This window comes from Mus caroli, chromosome 2, assembly GCF_900094665.2.
Source record: "Mus caroli chromosome 2, CAROLI_EIJ_v1.1, whole genome shotgun sequence".
Classification (NCBI taxonomy): Eukaryota; Metazoa; Chordata; class Mammalia; order Rodentia; family Muridae; genus Mus; species Mus caroli.
The window spans coordinates 65,175,917-65,189,817 of record NC_034571.1 but is presented as its reverse complement, the minus strand read 5'-3'; the positions used below and the strand labels follow the sequence as shown (position 1 = coordinate 65,189,817).

Sequence of the window (13,901 nt, the reverse complement as noted above, 5' to 3'; positions counted from 1 at the left end):
TTATTTCACAATCCTGCATGGAGCCAAGTAGAGAAGAGGAGCCAGGGCTTAACTGTTGTTGTCTTTAAAATCTCTGAGCTGGCTGGGAGAATGTCTGTAATTACAAATATATTTTAGGGAAGTTTGTAGGTTTTCACCTGAAGTATTGTTGACAATATTGCTATGTTAGTATTTCTAAGCGATTGTCTGGGGACAGGAGGAATCTGACTAAACCTAAAGAAGTTAGCTGTATCTATTCTGTAGGTTTCCACCAACAAATGGCTAAGAATGTCGTCATATAGCATCTGAGGCCAATAGCCAAGATGTCTCCACTTTGCTTTAACTCACCTACTCAGACTGCTGAGCATTTTCCAGAGTTCAGTCTACCCAAACTGGCAGAAAAATTGACAGGATAAATTGTTGGTGGCAACAACAGCAGGGATCTGTGGTGGATGCAATTGTAATGCACGAGTCATAGGTTAAAGCTTTTTTTTTTTTTTTTTTTAAGACAGGGTTTCTCTGTGTAGCCCTGGCTGTTCTGGAACTCACTCTATAGACCAGGCTGGCCTAGAACTCAGAAATCCGCCTGCCTCTACCTCCCAAGTGCTGGGATTAAAGGTCTGTGCCATCACTGCCCCACAGGTTTTAAAACTCTTGTTCCAAACATAATAGTAAAAATAAGTAGACACAGGCCTTAATGTCTATAGCACCATCTTTACAAAGTTTCATTTTCTAAAGACAAAGGGCAGAAAGAAATGGATGCATGCATGCTGGCTTGCTTGCCCTCAGCTACATTTCTCTGGTCTTATATAGTTTGGGATTCCCTTCCTAGGGAATGGTTGTGACCACAGTGGGCATCCTATGATCTTCCCACATCAATGAACTTAACTAAGACAATCACGGCTTCATTGAGATTTTCTTCCTCGGTGATTCTAAGTTGTGTCACATTGATGAAGCTAATTCCCACAGGAAGCAATGTCTGAATAATACTTAAATAATATGTATTCTGTTATTTGTTTAAAATATATAATATTCATTTCCCCCTTTACTACTGGGGATCCAGCTGGGGCCTCATGTCCTCAGGTAAGTTCGCTCCTGATGAATCACCTCCTCAGCTTCTTTCACGTCTTCCCAACTTACTATTGTAGAGTCCAAAAGGTGGTGCTTACTGCAGCCTTCCTCCTGGTCGGACTTCAAGAGAGTGTCGGCATTACGTAATGAGATGCTTGCTTGAGGTGCTTGGTCACTCGTCTGTCACGCTAAGATTTTTTGGGGGGGGAGGGGGTTTCGAGACAGGGTTTCTCTGTATAGCCCTGGCTGTCCTGGAACTCACTCTGTAGACCAGGCTGGCCTCAAACTCAGAAATCCGCCTGCCTCTGCCTCCTGAGTGCTGGGATTAAAAGCATGAGCCACCACTGCCCAAGATAATTTCCCATTAATCTTGCTTAAGGTTTTTATTTTATTTTATTTTGCTTAAGGTTTTTATTAAGAACGCTTCCCAAGTATTTCAAGTGAGGTTTTGACACATTCTCAGTTGTTTTTTTAAATCTAACTTGTGATAATATTTTATTTTTTCAAAAAGAAGTTAATCTATTTCACATTCTGAAAATAAGCACTTGGATGTTATTATTAATATTATTATACACTTCAATATTCAACTTGTTGTACAGTATTTCATCTATCTAGAAAACTGTGAATCTATAGCTGAAATCCCTATGTAGCTCCTTTTTTAATTTATTGAATTTAATGATGGCCTGTTGCATTGTCTCCCCTGATGCAAACCATATATCTAATTGCTTCTGTGTCAGCATCTAGAGAGCAGGACCCAGGTCATGTTTGATTTTCTGTCTTTTGTGTCAAGCACAATGCTTAAGGACATGGTAGGCGCCTGATGGATCTGTGTTGAAGGATGAGAAGAACAGCATTTGGACACACTTTCTACGATCCTATTTTACCCACTGTTTGACATCTGCCATATATTATCTTCATAACTCATGCATCTGTCTCGGTAACTTTGTATTGCTCATTTTACTAGTTTCCATGAAGAAATCCCATTATTGATTTCAGTACTATAGCCAAAATGAATCAATTAGAGATGCCTGCACCAATATGGGTATATCTTAGAGATGTTAAATCAGATGGGAGAGTATTGGCATAATCTGGGTAGGTGTACTCCCAGGCTGTGTCTTAAATGCTCAGTGCTATTAGAAAATGATGAGGTCTTAAGATGTAGGGTCTGATGGAGATTTGTGGTCCTTAGAAATGCGCCCTTGAACAGTATTGGGAGATGCTGGTCTCTTCTCTCTTTCATATCTGGGCCATGTTGTGTTCTACTGTATGTTTTTGCCATGATGTGCTGCCAAACCACAGGTCCAAAATCAATGGGACCGATTATGGATTGAACCTGTGAGCCAAAAGACACCTTTTCTCTTTGTGCTTCGGTTCCTAGGCATTTTGCTATAACAGAATGTTGACTAACAAGGAGCTTTAAAAACACAGATAATAAAGCAGGGTGTGACCGTACATGTCTGTAATCCCAGCACTTGAAAGGTGGAGGCTGGAGGATCTGAAGTTCAACATTATCCCCCACTTTGAGGCCAGGCTTAAAACAAAACAACAAAATCAAACAAAGTTAGTTTTGTGCTGTTGTCTCTAACTCTACTGATTCTGTGTGGCCTCTCTGCACACCGTCCTCTACCAAGGGGCTAAAAACTATGTGAATAACGCCATGTGGCAGGTTGCCTTATCATGGCTTTTGGTTTGGTTTTGCCAATTCGAGGCACTGTTGGGAAACTGGAAATCAGCAGAATGAGATTTCATCCTTTTGGTTTTTAGGTTTTGTTCTTCTGTCCCTGGCAGTACTTCCAGCATGACACCACCAGCTGCAGGACGAAGCAGCAGAAGAGGCTCTGTGGCTATCTGAGCAGTGCCCTGCTGACCTTAGCCACCCGACAGGAAAGAGCCCAATCAAGCTCTGACCTCAGCCTCCTCTGCCCTTTGCCTTGTGCCAGTGCCTCACATTGTCCCAAACAAGCCAAAGCCAGAGGTCAGGGCAGTCTGGTGAGGTAGTTTCTACTGCTCAGTTTCTGAGCACTAAAGGAATTACCCTGGAGGCCAAACGGAGGGAATTATACCAACCTCATGATGCTTTGTACTTCTCCAGCCTTTCTGAACTTTTGGAGCGAATCTCAGCACTAAATCCCTTTGCATGAAACACATTGAGTTGTTGCTAATTTCCTTACTGGGAACTGGTGAATTCACTCTAGTTTATGGGTAGAATATCTGTAGCCAGGAAATAATGATTTACATAGGAACAATAAGTCTCACATTTGAGATAATATTTACCTCTGGGTGGAAGAGAACAGAACGGAATTGGGGACAGGGCATACATACATCATATGTATCCAAAATATTTAATTTTTAAAGCTATCAGGTAAATATATTATTTTTTCCACGTGTCGGTGTATTTTTAGTTTATGTTTTCATTTGATAGAACTATTTAATCATTATCCAAATCATGAGGTTGTATAATATAAACTAATGAAACGAGACTTAGTTAATTTTCTGTTAGTGTGGCGAAATACCCTGAGAAAGGCAACTAAAGGGAATAAGGGTTTGCTGTGGCTCACAGTTCAACTACAGTCCATGATAGTGGGGAAATGACAGTGGTGAGAGCTTGAGCGGGTCACATTGTGTTCATAGTCAGGAAGGGTGGTGGAATGAATGCAGCCTTTTAGCTCACTTCTTTATAGTCCAGGACCTCAGGGAATGGTGCTGCCCACAGTGGGCAGGTCTTCCCATGTCAGTTAATTTAATTAAGGTAAATCCCGACCCCTGACAGGCAAGTCCAGAGGCAGCTCTCCCAGGTAATCCTGGCTCTCATCACCATGACATCTGAGATTAGATTAACCATCACTACACTGGATGATGTGGATTCTGGCTCTGTAGTCAGTGTGTAGTTGAGATAAATTAAGATACTGAATTTATTTTATTATATCCTCCTTCATAATGATAAGGACAACAATGTCCACCTTATAGGACTATGGTCATGATTAATGGGAACCACCTATGCAAAATATCCCAGCGTACTACTCAGGCCCCTCCATGAGTCACAGATGCCTTCCTTGTGACTATTAGGAAGAACAGGGCTTGGTCATACAAACTGCTGCAGTGATGCTGTGCTATGCTGCTTTGCCTTTTATTTGAAAAAAAAAATGTAAGTTCTTACTCTGAATACAAGAGTGACAGGTGTTCAATGCAGAAGGTTTTTTAAAATGTGAGAATATACAGGAATGAAAATTAAAGTGTTGCTGTGAACCTGACAAATGGTATAAATTCATATCAATATTGAAGACTAGACTAACGCCGTCTGTCCTTTGTAGCACATAGTGTATGGTAAACATTTTTCTGTTGGGTGTCCAGTAACGTCATTTCTGGGTCTGTTAACATTCTAGTGGGTTGACTTATTTACTTATTTGTTATACTGACTGTGGGAATTTGTTGTTGTTGCATCTCTAATGTTTACTTGCTACAATCAATGCTAGACCTGGCATCCTCATTGATATATCTTTGAAATCGTTGGAGAGGATACCTGTAGAAATTTTAGTTAAATATTATGCATGTCTTATGACATAAAATGCTGAGAGAGAGAGAGAGAGAGAGAGAGAGAGAGAGAGAGAGAGAGAGAGAGATCCTATGAATGGATAGTATGGTGAGGAGTGCTGGTTCTTTGTTTTCCCCAAAAATTACTTTTAAAGAAGAGTAGCTGGAACAGACATGGGTTTGCAACAGAGGATTAACCACATTGATGAGAAAAGAACATGAGGGATATGCCATGGAGCAGGACTTGCCTGGGCCATTGGAAGCAAATTTTAACAGGCTGCACGCAGAGAGAGTCTAATTTAGTTGTCGGATTCTATCTAGATTCAACTAGACGTAGACACCCGCTGGAGATGATATGGTAACTAGACCTGTGGGCTTTCTGAATGTAGGACTCATAACAACTTGATTGGACCGACAATGGAGTACAAACCACGTGCCACAGTGCTGGTTGGACCTTGGAGGTGGCTTTCTTGTGTCCTGGATACTCACTTTGTATCTTTCCTCCCTCTGGTTTGTAGGGTCTGAGGTCCACTCTCAACTGGTCAAATGGGGAGAAGATACACATATCAGCTACCAAGGCCTTCCACTCACTTGTTAATTAATTTCTGCCATAAAAACTCACTGGCACCTGCCAGCGTCAGTCTACAATGGAGCCAATGAATTTGAAAAATAATTAAAGTTAATGAGCTGCTCTTCTGATAGGATTCGGAAAACTTAACAGCCACAATTAGTGAGAAGTGCGAAGTGAGGAAGTGTCTCTTGCGGATAAACAGGACTTCTTCCCCCAGTGCTGATAGAGAATCCTGCCCATATGCGAACAGCATGCTCCATTGAGTCAGAAGAGTTTACAAGCTGAGAGTGAATGAAGGCCAAGTGCTAATCTGGAAAATGTTTCCCCAGGGCTGAAATATGAGATCTGTCTCCCTAGCTCCCAAAACCATTGAGTCAGAATGTTGGTAAGAATTCTTGACAGTCTCCCCTGAAATGCTATGAGCCCCGAAGAAGGCTGCCCAACTCTATCCCCTCTACATAATAAAACTTGGAGCTAAGGTTATGGGGACGCTGGATCATAAATGGAAAGAGGATGTCTGGACGTTCAGTTTGTCTGGATGGTTTTGGTGGAATTTCTTGAAAGCCATTGCAGAGTCTAGCAGCATGGGTACAGGGTCTGCCTTGATGGGTGCAGGGAAGCCATGAGTCTGACTGGATCCTCATCTGTTTTCTGTTTTGAGATGGTAGATGTAGGGAGTAGTCAGGCTTTCCTCCATGCGTCGTAATGGAAATCTGTTCATTTTAATTCATACTCAGATAATCCCATTATACATCAAAGCCTTCAGCTCAACACTTATAACTAAAATATCCTTCTTTCAAACTAAATGTATTTAGGCTTAAAATTAGACCAGTGTTAAAATTAACTAAACCTTAGTGCAGATAGAACTTGGCTTTGCGTTAGTTGAAACTTTGAAGTACTGAAGACAATTTTAAGGCTGTTATTTTGGACCTCAGCTGTTGATAGTACTTTGAAATATAACGAATTCCATCAAAGTAAGGTTTATTTTTGTTTTGCTTATTTAATTAATTATCTTTAATTAATTTCCCTTTGGTTCTTGAAACAGGGTCTCTCCTCCCTCTGTCTGTCTCTCTCCCTCTGTGTCTCTCTGTTTCTCTCTCTGTCTGTCTCTGTCTCTGTCTGTCTCTGTCTCTGTCTCTGTCTCTGTCTCTGTCTCTCTCTCTCTCTCTCTCTCCTGTGGCCTGCAAGGCATGGGAGATCTGACAGGAAGTAACAGGAGACTGAAAAAGACAGACACAGTAAGGTATAAAGCTGGCATCAGCTGGATTGGAGACGAACCAGCAGCCATGTTTATTATTTAGAGCTCACAAGTGCATCATGAAGCCCACCGTGGAATTGTCATGATTGTTTTCTGTTATTAACTGATTGATGGCATAACCCCAAGGTAGAGACTGTTCTTATACCCTTACATTATATGAACATATTCAGCTTGAGCTTAGGTCATAGCTTATGTGAAAGCAGGCAATTTGGCACAGTGTTCATGCTCTCAGCTCTTTAAATACTGCATTACTTCAATGTTACAGTACCGAAGAGCTGGAATAAGGATAAAATGTGTACGATTGTTTAAATTTACAGCTGCTTTTTGTATACCCTTTGTATATAGGGTAAGCTATGTTCTTTTAGTACCCCATAAACATTTGTTTCCTAAGTGTTCAAAGAATGAGGTATAGACAGAAATGACCCACTGTTTGTTCAAACTAACGACAACAGAACCCGTGCAGTCAGTGAACCTGGGGATGGGAGAGGAAGAGAAGACAGATTTTAGCTTAGCTATGAAGTGGGGGGTCTTGGGGGCAGAGAGTGCGAGTTGCGGGCTCTCCAGCCCTTGCGGTTCGGGTCCTTCCCCCTTCGTCTCCGTGTCTTGTCCCGGGGGCACGGAGAATTGGGATCTCTGGGAGCAGGGGCTCTCTCTCCAGTTCCCCCTCTTTGTTCGCCCGGCGCCACAGTGTGGGGAGGGGTTGGGGGGGCGGTAAAGTGTCCGTCTTAAGCAGAAAAGTTGCTGGCTCCAATCGCCTGAGATGGGTACACTAACTCAGCTTCTGGGAGTCTTCGTTTAAGCTAACCAAATGCTACGTCCAGGCCTTATTGCGGCATCCAGCCTTGAGATCATATTTGGAAGTTATCGAGCTGCAGCAGAGAATTACCTTGATGGAAATCAAGGATTCTAAAGTCTCCCTCTCGCCATTGTGTAAGGTTTCCAGCAAGAGGCGATAGGGAAGTTAATTAAACCTAGGAATTGAATTTTTCTTTTTTAAAAGAAATGGCCATTGAGTGTTAATCAGCTGTAAAGAAGAGAGCAGAAAGCCAAGGGGATCCATAAAAATGCTCTGCCCTGTAAGCACAGTTGCTTCACCTCTGACCTCCGTAGCTGAGAAAGGCTTTGGCTCCGGCAATATTCTCTGGGAAGCTAGCAGCTTGAATTGCTGCCATGAGCAAATGAGTTTTCTCTACCGAGAATGAATTCTCCCGAACTGCTGAAACAAAGGTCTGTGTCCCAGATGGCTATTATTTATTTGCCGGAGACATTTCGAAATATCTCCTACTGTCTATCCTGGCCCTGGAAGCTGCGAGCCGTAGCGTTAGCCTCAGGTCCAAAACAACAAAACTCACAGGAAGAAGAGAGGGGTGAGGGTGAGGAATTAGAAAATGTGAAAAATGCCTACAAATCCAGGCCTCAATGTGAGCAAGTCCTAAAAAAGCAGGCCTTGTTTACTGTCCTACCTCCCATCTTGAGGCCGAGGCACGTGACTGAAGTCGTGATCTGGCTTTGTGCTCTTCAAACGACGTGTTTCAGGGACAAGGGAGGGTCTCCAGGGATTCTGAGACCTTCTCCGAGTTAGCAGCAGTGAGTGACCAAACAGCTGCTATGTGCTCACACTCCAAAGTTTCCATTTCTCTCAGTCAATAGTCTACAGTTTTTGCATTAAGCTTTTGTAATATAATAGATCACTGTGAAAATGGCCTCATGTCCCATTGCCACCGACGCCATGTGGCACAGAGCCTCGGTGCCTTAGCCTGGGGGGAAAATCCATAGAGTGAGTAGTCTGGAAACTGGCTTCTCTCAGTTCCCCCAGCTCCAGAGAAGCTAGGGCATGTTGCAGCTGTGGATACGATCCTGTGTGTCATCTTGTGGCTCTAAATGATCTATGATCTAAGGAAGTCCCTCCATCAACCCCCATTCTGCTGAGTACTGTGTGTTTCCAACCTAACTATTCTAGATGGAATGCCCGGTCTTCCTGATGCTTCTTGAGCCTTAAAGGAACAAACCTAAATGCTATATGAATATAGTTTACTAGAGGGATAAACATGTTTTGAAAAGCATAATTACTGATTCAGTGTACTTAAAAAAATAGTTGATAAAAACAGCCATCCATCCAACCAATCAACTAATCAAAACAACCAATCAACCAATCAAAATAATCAAACTAACCAACCAAACCAACCAACTAACCAACCACCCACCCACCCACCCAACCAAAACAACCTAAAACCATAAAGAGTGGATGAGTATCAGGATGGAGGTTGCATATTTTGCAGGAAAACCCAGATTCCCATAACTCACTGTCTTTCCCTGTCCACCTTTATGAGTCAGGGCGTCACTGCATAGCCCAGGCAGGCCTCACATTGACAGTTTTTACATTTTAGTAATCTTCCTGGAGGAAACAAGGTTTATAGGAGTGTTCAATAGAGAGAAATATTTACAATAGCCAAGACTTTGGTATAATAAATCTTGGTATATTCTTAGAATGCTATATTTGAAGTGGCTATGTGCAGATATCTTTAATAAAGAAAAAGGGTTCTGAATATTGGGGAATTTTCAATATCCTTTTTTGGTTTGAGTATTGTGCTTAGTGAGAAAGTACTGTGGCATAGTTAATATGATGCAAGTTGGTTTTATAACATAAGATGATTTCTAACATAATTATGCTTAGATGAAACACTGGGGTGGTGAGGTGACTCAGAAGTTAAAGGTGCTTGCAGTGAACACCTGAGCTCAATCCCCAGTACCCATAGAAAGTGGAAAGAGAGAGGTGATTCTTCTAGTTGTCCTCTGACTGCAAGACAACGTGGGCACACACACACACACACACACACACACACACTCACACACTTGCACATACACAAGCATGTATAGACACACACTTGTGCACACACACATACAATAATAATAATAAAAGATGACAATAATGTCTGGAAAGTGTACACAAAATATTAACAATGGGGTTGGAAAGATGGCTGAAAGCTGGGTGTAGTGAAAGCTTTATTCCAAGTATGAGGCAGAAGCAGGGGCAGATCTCTGTGAGCTGGAGGCCAGCTTGGTCTACATAGGGAGTTCCAGGACAGCTAAGGCTACATAAAAGACTCTATGGGAGAGAGAGAGACAGAGAGAGACAGAGAGAGAGAGAGACAGAGAGAGAGAGACAGAGAGAGAGAGACAGAGAGAGACAGAGAGAGAGACAGAGAGAGAACTGGCTGCTCTTCCAGGAAACCTGGGTTAGATTCACTGGGTGTCAGTTCCACATTACAGCTAAGAGCCATCTGTAACTCCACTTCCAGGGAATTTGATACCCTCTTCTGGCCTCCTTGGATACTGCAAGCATGTGGCACACAGACATATAAGCAAGCAAAACACCTGTACACATAAAATAAAACAAATCTAAGATACAATTTGCTAAACGCATGAAACTCAAGAAGAATGAAGACCAAAGTGTGGACACTGTGCCTCTTCTTAGAAGTGGGAACAAAAAACCCATGGAAGGAGTTACAGAGACAAAGTTTGGAGCTGTGATGAAAGGATGGACCATCTAGAGACTGCCATATCCAGGGATCCATCCCATAATCAGCTTCCAAACGCTGACACCATTGCATACACTAGCAAGATTTTGCTGAAAGGACCCAGATATAGCTCTCTCTTGTGAAACTATGCCGGGGCCAAACAAACACAGAAGTGGATGCTCACTGTCAGCTATTGGATGGATCACAGGGCTCCCAATGGAGAAGCTAGAGAAAGTACCCAAGGAGCTAAAGGGATCTGCAACCCTATAGTTGGAACAACATGATGAACTAACCAGTACCCCGGAGCTCTTGTCTCTAGCTGCATATGTATTGAAAGATGGCCTAGTCGGCCATCACTGGAAAGAGAGGCCCATTGGACTTGCAAACTTTATATGCCCCAATACAGGGGAATGCCAGGGCCAAAAGAATGGGAATGGGTGGGTAGGGAAGTGGGGGGTGGTAATGGGGGACTTTTGGGATAGCATTGGAAATGTAATTGAGGAAAATACGTAATAAAAAAAAAACTATTAACAGTGGCAAGATTATAAAAAACATATTTTGAGCAAAATACATGAATTGTTGAATTAATAAAATAATTTCTATAATTAATAATACTCTAATGGATAAATACATTTGGTAAGAAAGTGCATATTAACTGTTCTGTAATACACACTCATGTAACTATATAAGATGAGCAATTTATCAACCAACTTCATTGTAGCAATCATTTCACGAGAAATACACTTATCACAGCACCATCTGGGTACCTTCTATATACACAATATTATTTGCCAATTGTGCTTCAAAAAAGATGGAAAAATAATTGTACAGTACAGGAAAAGCACAGAATTTTTATTTCAAACGAGAAGGTCCACAAATTATAATATTCTCAGACTGAAAGCTTTCTTAAAGAATACCTGGGACTGGAGAGATGGCTCAGTGTTTAAAAGCACTAACTGATTTTTTTCAGAGGACCCAGGTTCGAATCCCAACACCCACATGGCAGCTCACAGCCATCTGTAAGTCCAGCTGCAGAAGATCTGATGGCCTCTGTGGGTCCTAGGGGCAGACATACATGCCGGCAGAATACCTATACACATAAAATAAATGATAAGTATATATATTTTATATTTTAAAAGGATGAGTATATTTTTAAAAGGACACCCAAGCACCTTATTTTACAAATGAGTGCCAGTGCCCTGAAGCAGTATGAAGGAAACAGTCAGATTCTGGTCTTACTCCAGAAGTTAAATCTCTTTATAAATTCCCAGTGAGGGGCCAAACACAGAGATGTTTCCTAGAGCACGGGGCGGGGGTGGGGGGGGGTGGGTGGCAGGGGGGCTGGCAGGGGGGGGAACAACCTGGTCCGTGGGTACAACCATTTATTGTCAGAAGATCTCAGGAACACTCACATCACTGCCTGCTCAACAGCAGGAAGAAATCTCTGGGAGCATGAGAAATTCCCCACCAAGCTGCCTGGTGAGTGGTGCTTCTGTATTTGCTAGGTAGAGTCTGCTCTAGAGAATGCTGTTATAAAGAACTCCCTACGGCAGGGTGTCCATGACATCTTTCATGAGGAAGGTGATCAACTGGGCACCACATGTAACTAAACAGGCCCCACAGCTCTGAGGAGACTCAGCTCCCATTCAGTGCATGTTGGGCTAAATCAGCTAGAATCGATACAGGGGAAAATACTAGAGAGTTTTGCTATTATGTGCTGCCCTTGGTGGAGAGGCCCTGCTTCGGGATGTGGGTGACATTTGTAATTGATTTCCACATCCTGACGTCTTTATAGGAGACAATTGGGTGGTATGTGTGTTGAAACCCTTTAGACAGCCTTCCATTTGGCTTCCCTCCCTCTCCCATGCTTATTCTCACTCCTTACTTCTTCCAGGGACTAAGACTCCAATGTAAAAAGATTTAAAATCATTTTTTTTTCTAGTCTGACAAAGGACCACCTTGCCATCTTTGGACTGTGTAAAGGGATATTTTCAGTTTAATAGTGGCACCCTCCATTACCAGGCTGATGTGGCGTATGCTTCTTACAGTGGGGTTTTGTCACACAAACTTTTCTCCTTGCTTTTTGTTTTCCTTGCTAGCCCTGGGCTCAGTCATTGTAGGTCTGGGAATGTCCCCAGATGATGCACCCCAGCTGTGTCAGCTCAGATGAGGACGGGCTGTATATAAAAGAACACACTAGCTGGCTGAAGTTGAAACTAGTTCCTTGTCTGGGAATGGTCCGTCGAGGTCTCAAGTCTGTGATGGCAACTGGATAGGGTCTAGAATCACCTTAGAGACAAGTCCCCAGGCAACATTGTGAGAGACTCTGTTGATTAGGTTAATCAAAGTGGTTTACCCATCCTAACTGCCAAACAGAACAAAAGGAGAAAGCAAGCTGAGGCCCAGAATTCATGTCTCTCTTCTTCTCCACCATGATAAACGGCACCCTGGAAATGTGAACCAAAGCAAAGCCTTCCTTCCCTAAGTTGCTTTTCTTGATTTGGTTTTTAAAAAAGATTTTATTTTTAAATTATGTGTATGTATGTATGTATATAGGTACGTAGGTAGTGTGTGGGGGTGTGGTATGCAGGTTCACTCTGAGGCCAGAGGAGGGTATCAGGTACCTTGGAACTGGAGTTACAGACAGCTGCCAACTAGAATGATGGGAACTAAAGTCCATATACTCTTAATCACGGATCCATTGCTCTGACCCCCTTGTCCTGTACGTCTTTCCTGAGGGGTCAGAACCTTAGCTTGCTCTAATTTTTATCTGCTATCTTCTGCACAGTCCTGGTCTTTTCACCATCCAAGGGAGGCCAGGGAGCTCCTACTGTCTCAGCTTCTGCTGAGCAGCAGGAAGGACTCCAGGAAACAACACTGAACAGGCTAAAATGCAGACCCGCTACCTAAGAGGCAGCTGCCTTCTTCAGGTGACATTATACCTTCCTGCTTTAGTCCAGAATGCATTTCGATTGCATTTTCACTTGTAAAAGGAAGACATTTTCCCATCTCCCTTTCATCTCTCTCTGTGTCTTTGTCTCTATCTCTCTCTCACCCTCTCACTCTTTCTTTCTGATGTATGAGTATATATGTGTACATATGTGACTGGACAAGTGTCTGAGTGAATATGGAGGTTAGGGGACAGCCTTGGGTGTCATTTCTCAGATTCTGTTTACCTTTTGTTTGAGACAAGTTTTTCATTGTCCTGGAACTTCACCAAGTAAGCCAGACTAACTGTCCAGTGAGCTTCCAGGGACCTGCTTGTCTCTGCCCCCTACCTCTGGGATTACAAACATACACTACCAAGCATGACTTTTTATGCGGCTCTGGGTATTGAATTTAAGTCTTCACACCTGTGAGGCTCTACCAGCTAAGTCATCTCCCCACTCTGTAGAGGAGTTTTAATGCAGCAACATGTCCACTCTGGCAAGGGGTCACATCCAAAGACCTAGATCTATGTGATCTGGCTTGACTGACTGACATTTAAGTCCCCTGGCTGGAATACACTACAGAGCTTTAATCCCAAGCAATAAAGGTAAAGTTAGTTTGTAGAAGGAAGCAGTCATGTTTGAAAGTGAAGTTTAATTGAGGGGCAGACAAAGTGATGAGTCAGAGAAAGGTTTGACAGAGTGAGTCAGAGACAGGTATGCCCAACTCTCACAAGAACACCACAGGAAAGAGAGGCTACTTGAGAGCAGTGCAGAGTCAAGAGCAAGGGGCAGTTTAGTGAGTAGGGTTCAATTGACTTCAAGCAATGCAGTGAAGTTCAGTTGAGTTTAGTTCAGTGCTGTCAGGTGCAGTTCAGTACAATGCAGTGGAGTTCAGTTGATCTTGTGCAGTTCAGTTCAGTTCCATTCACTTTTGCTGAGTATGTGCAATCAGTGCAGTCAGTGTGGTCACTGCAGTCAGTGCAGTCAGTGTGGTCACTGCAGTCAGTGCAGTCAGTGTGGTCACTGCAGTCAGTGCAGTCAGT

General features: G+C 42.8%; 1 pseudogene; it reads left to right on the top strand.

The window, feature by feature from the left end:
• The first annotated feature begins 1,844 nt into the window (after positions 1 to 1,844).
• LOC110306148 overlaps positions 1,845 to 13,901 on the top strand; it is a 31,174-nt pseudogene continuing 19,117 nt past the window's right edge.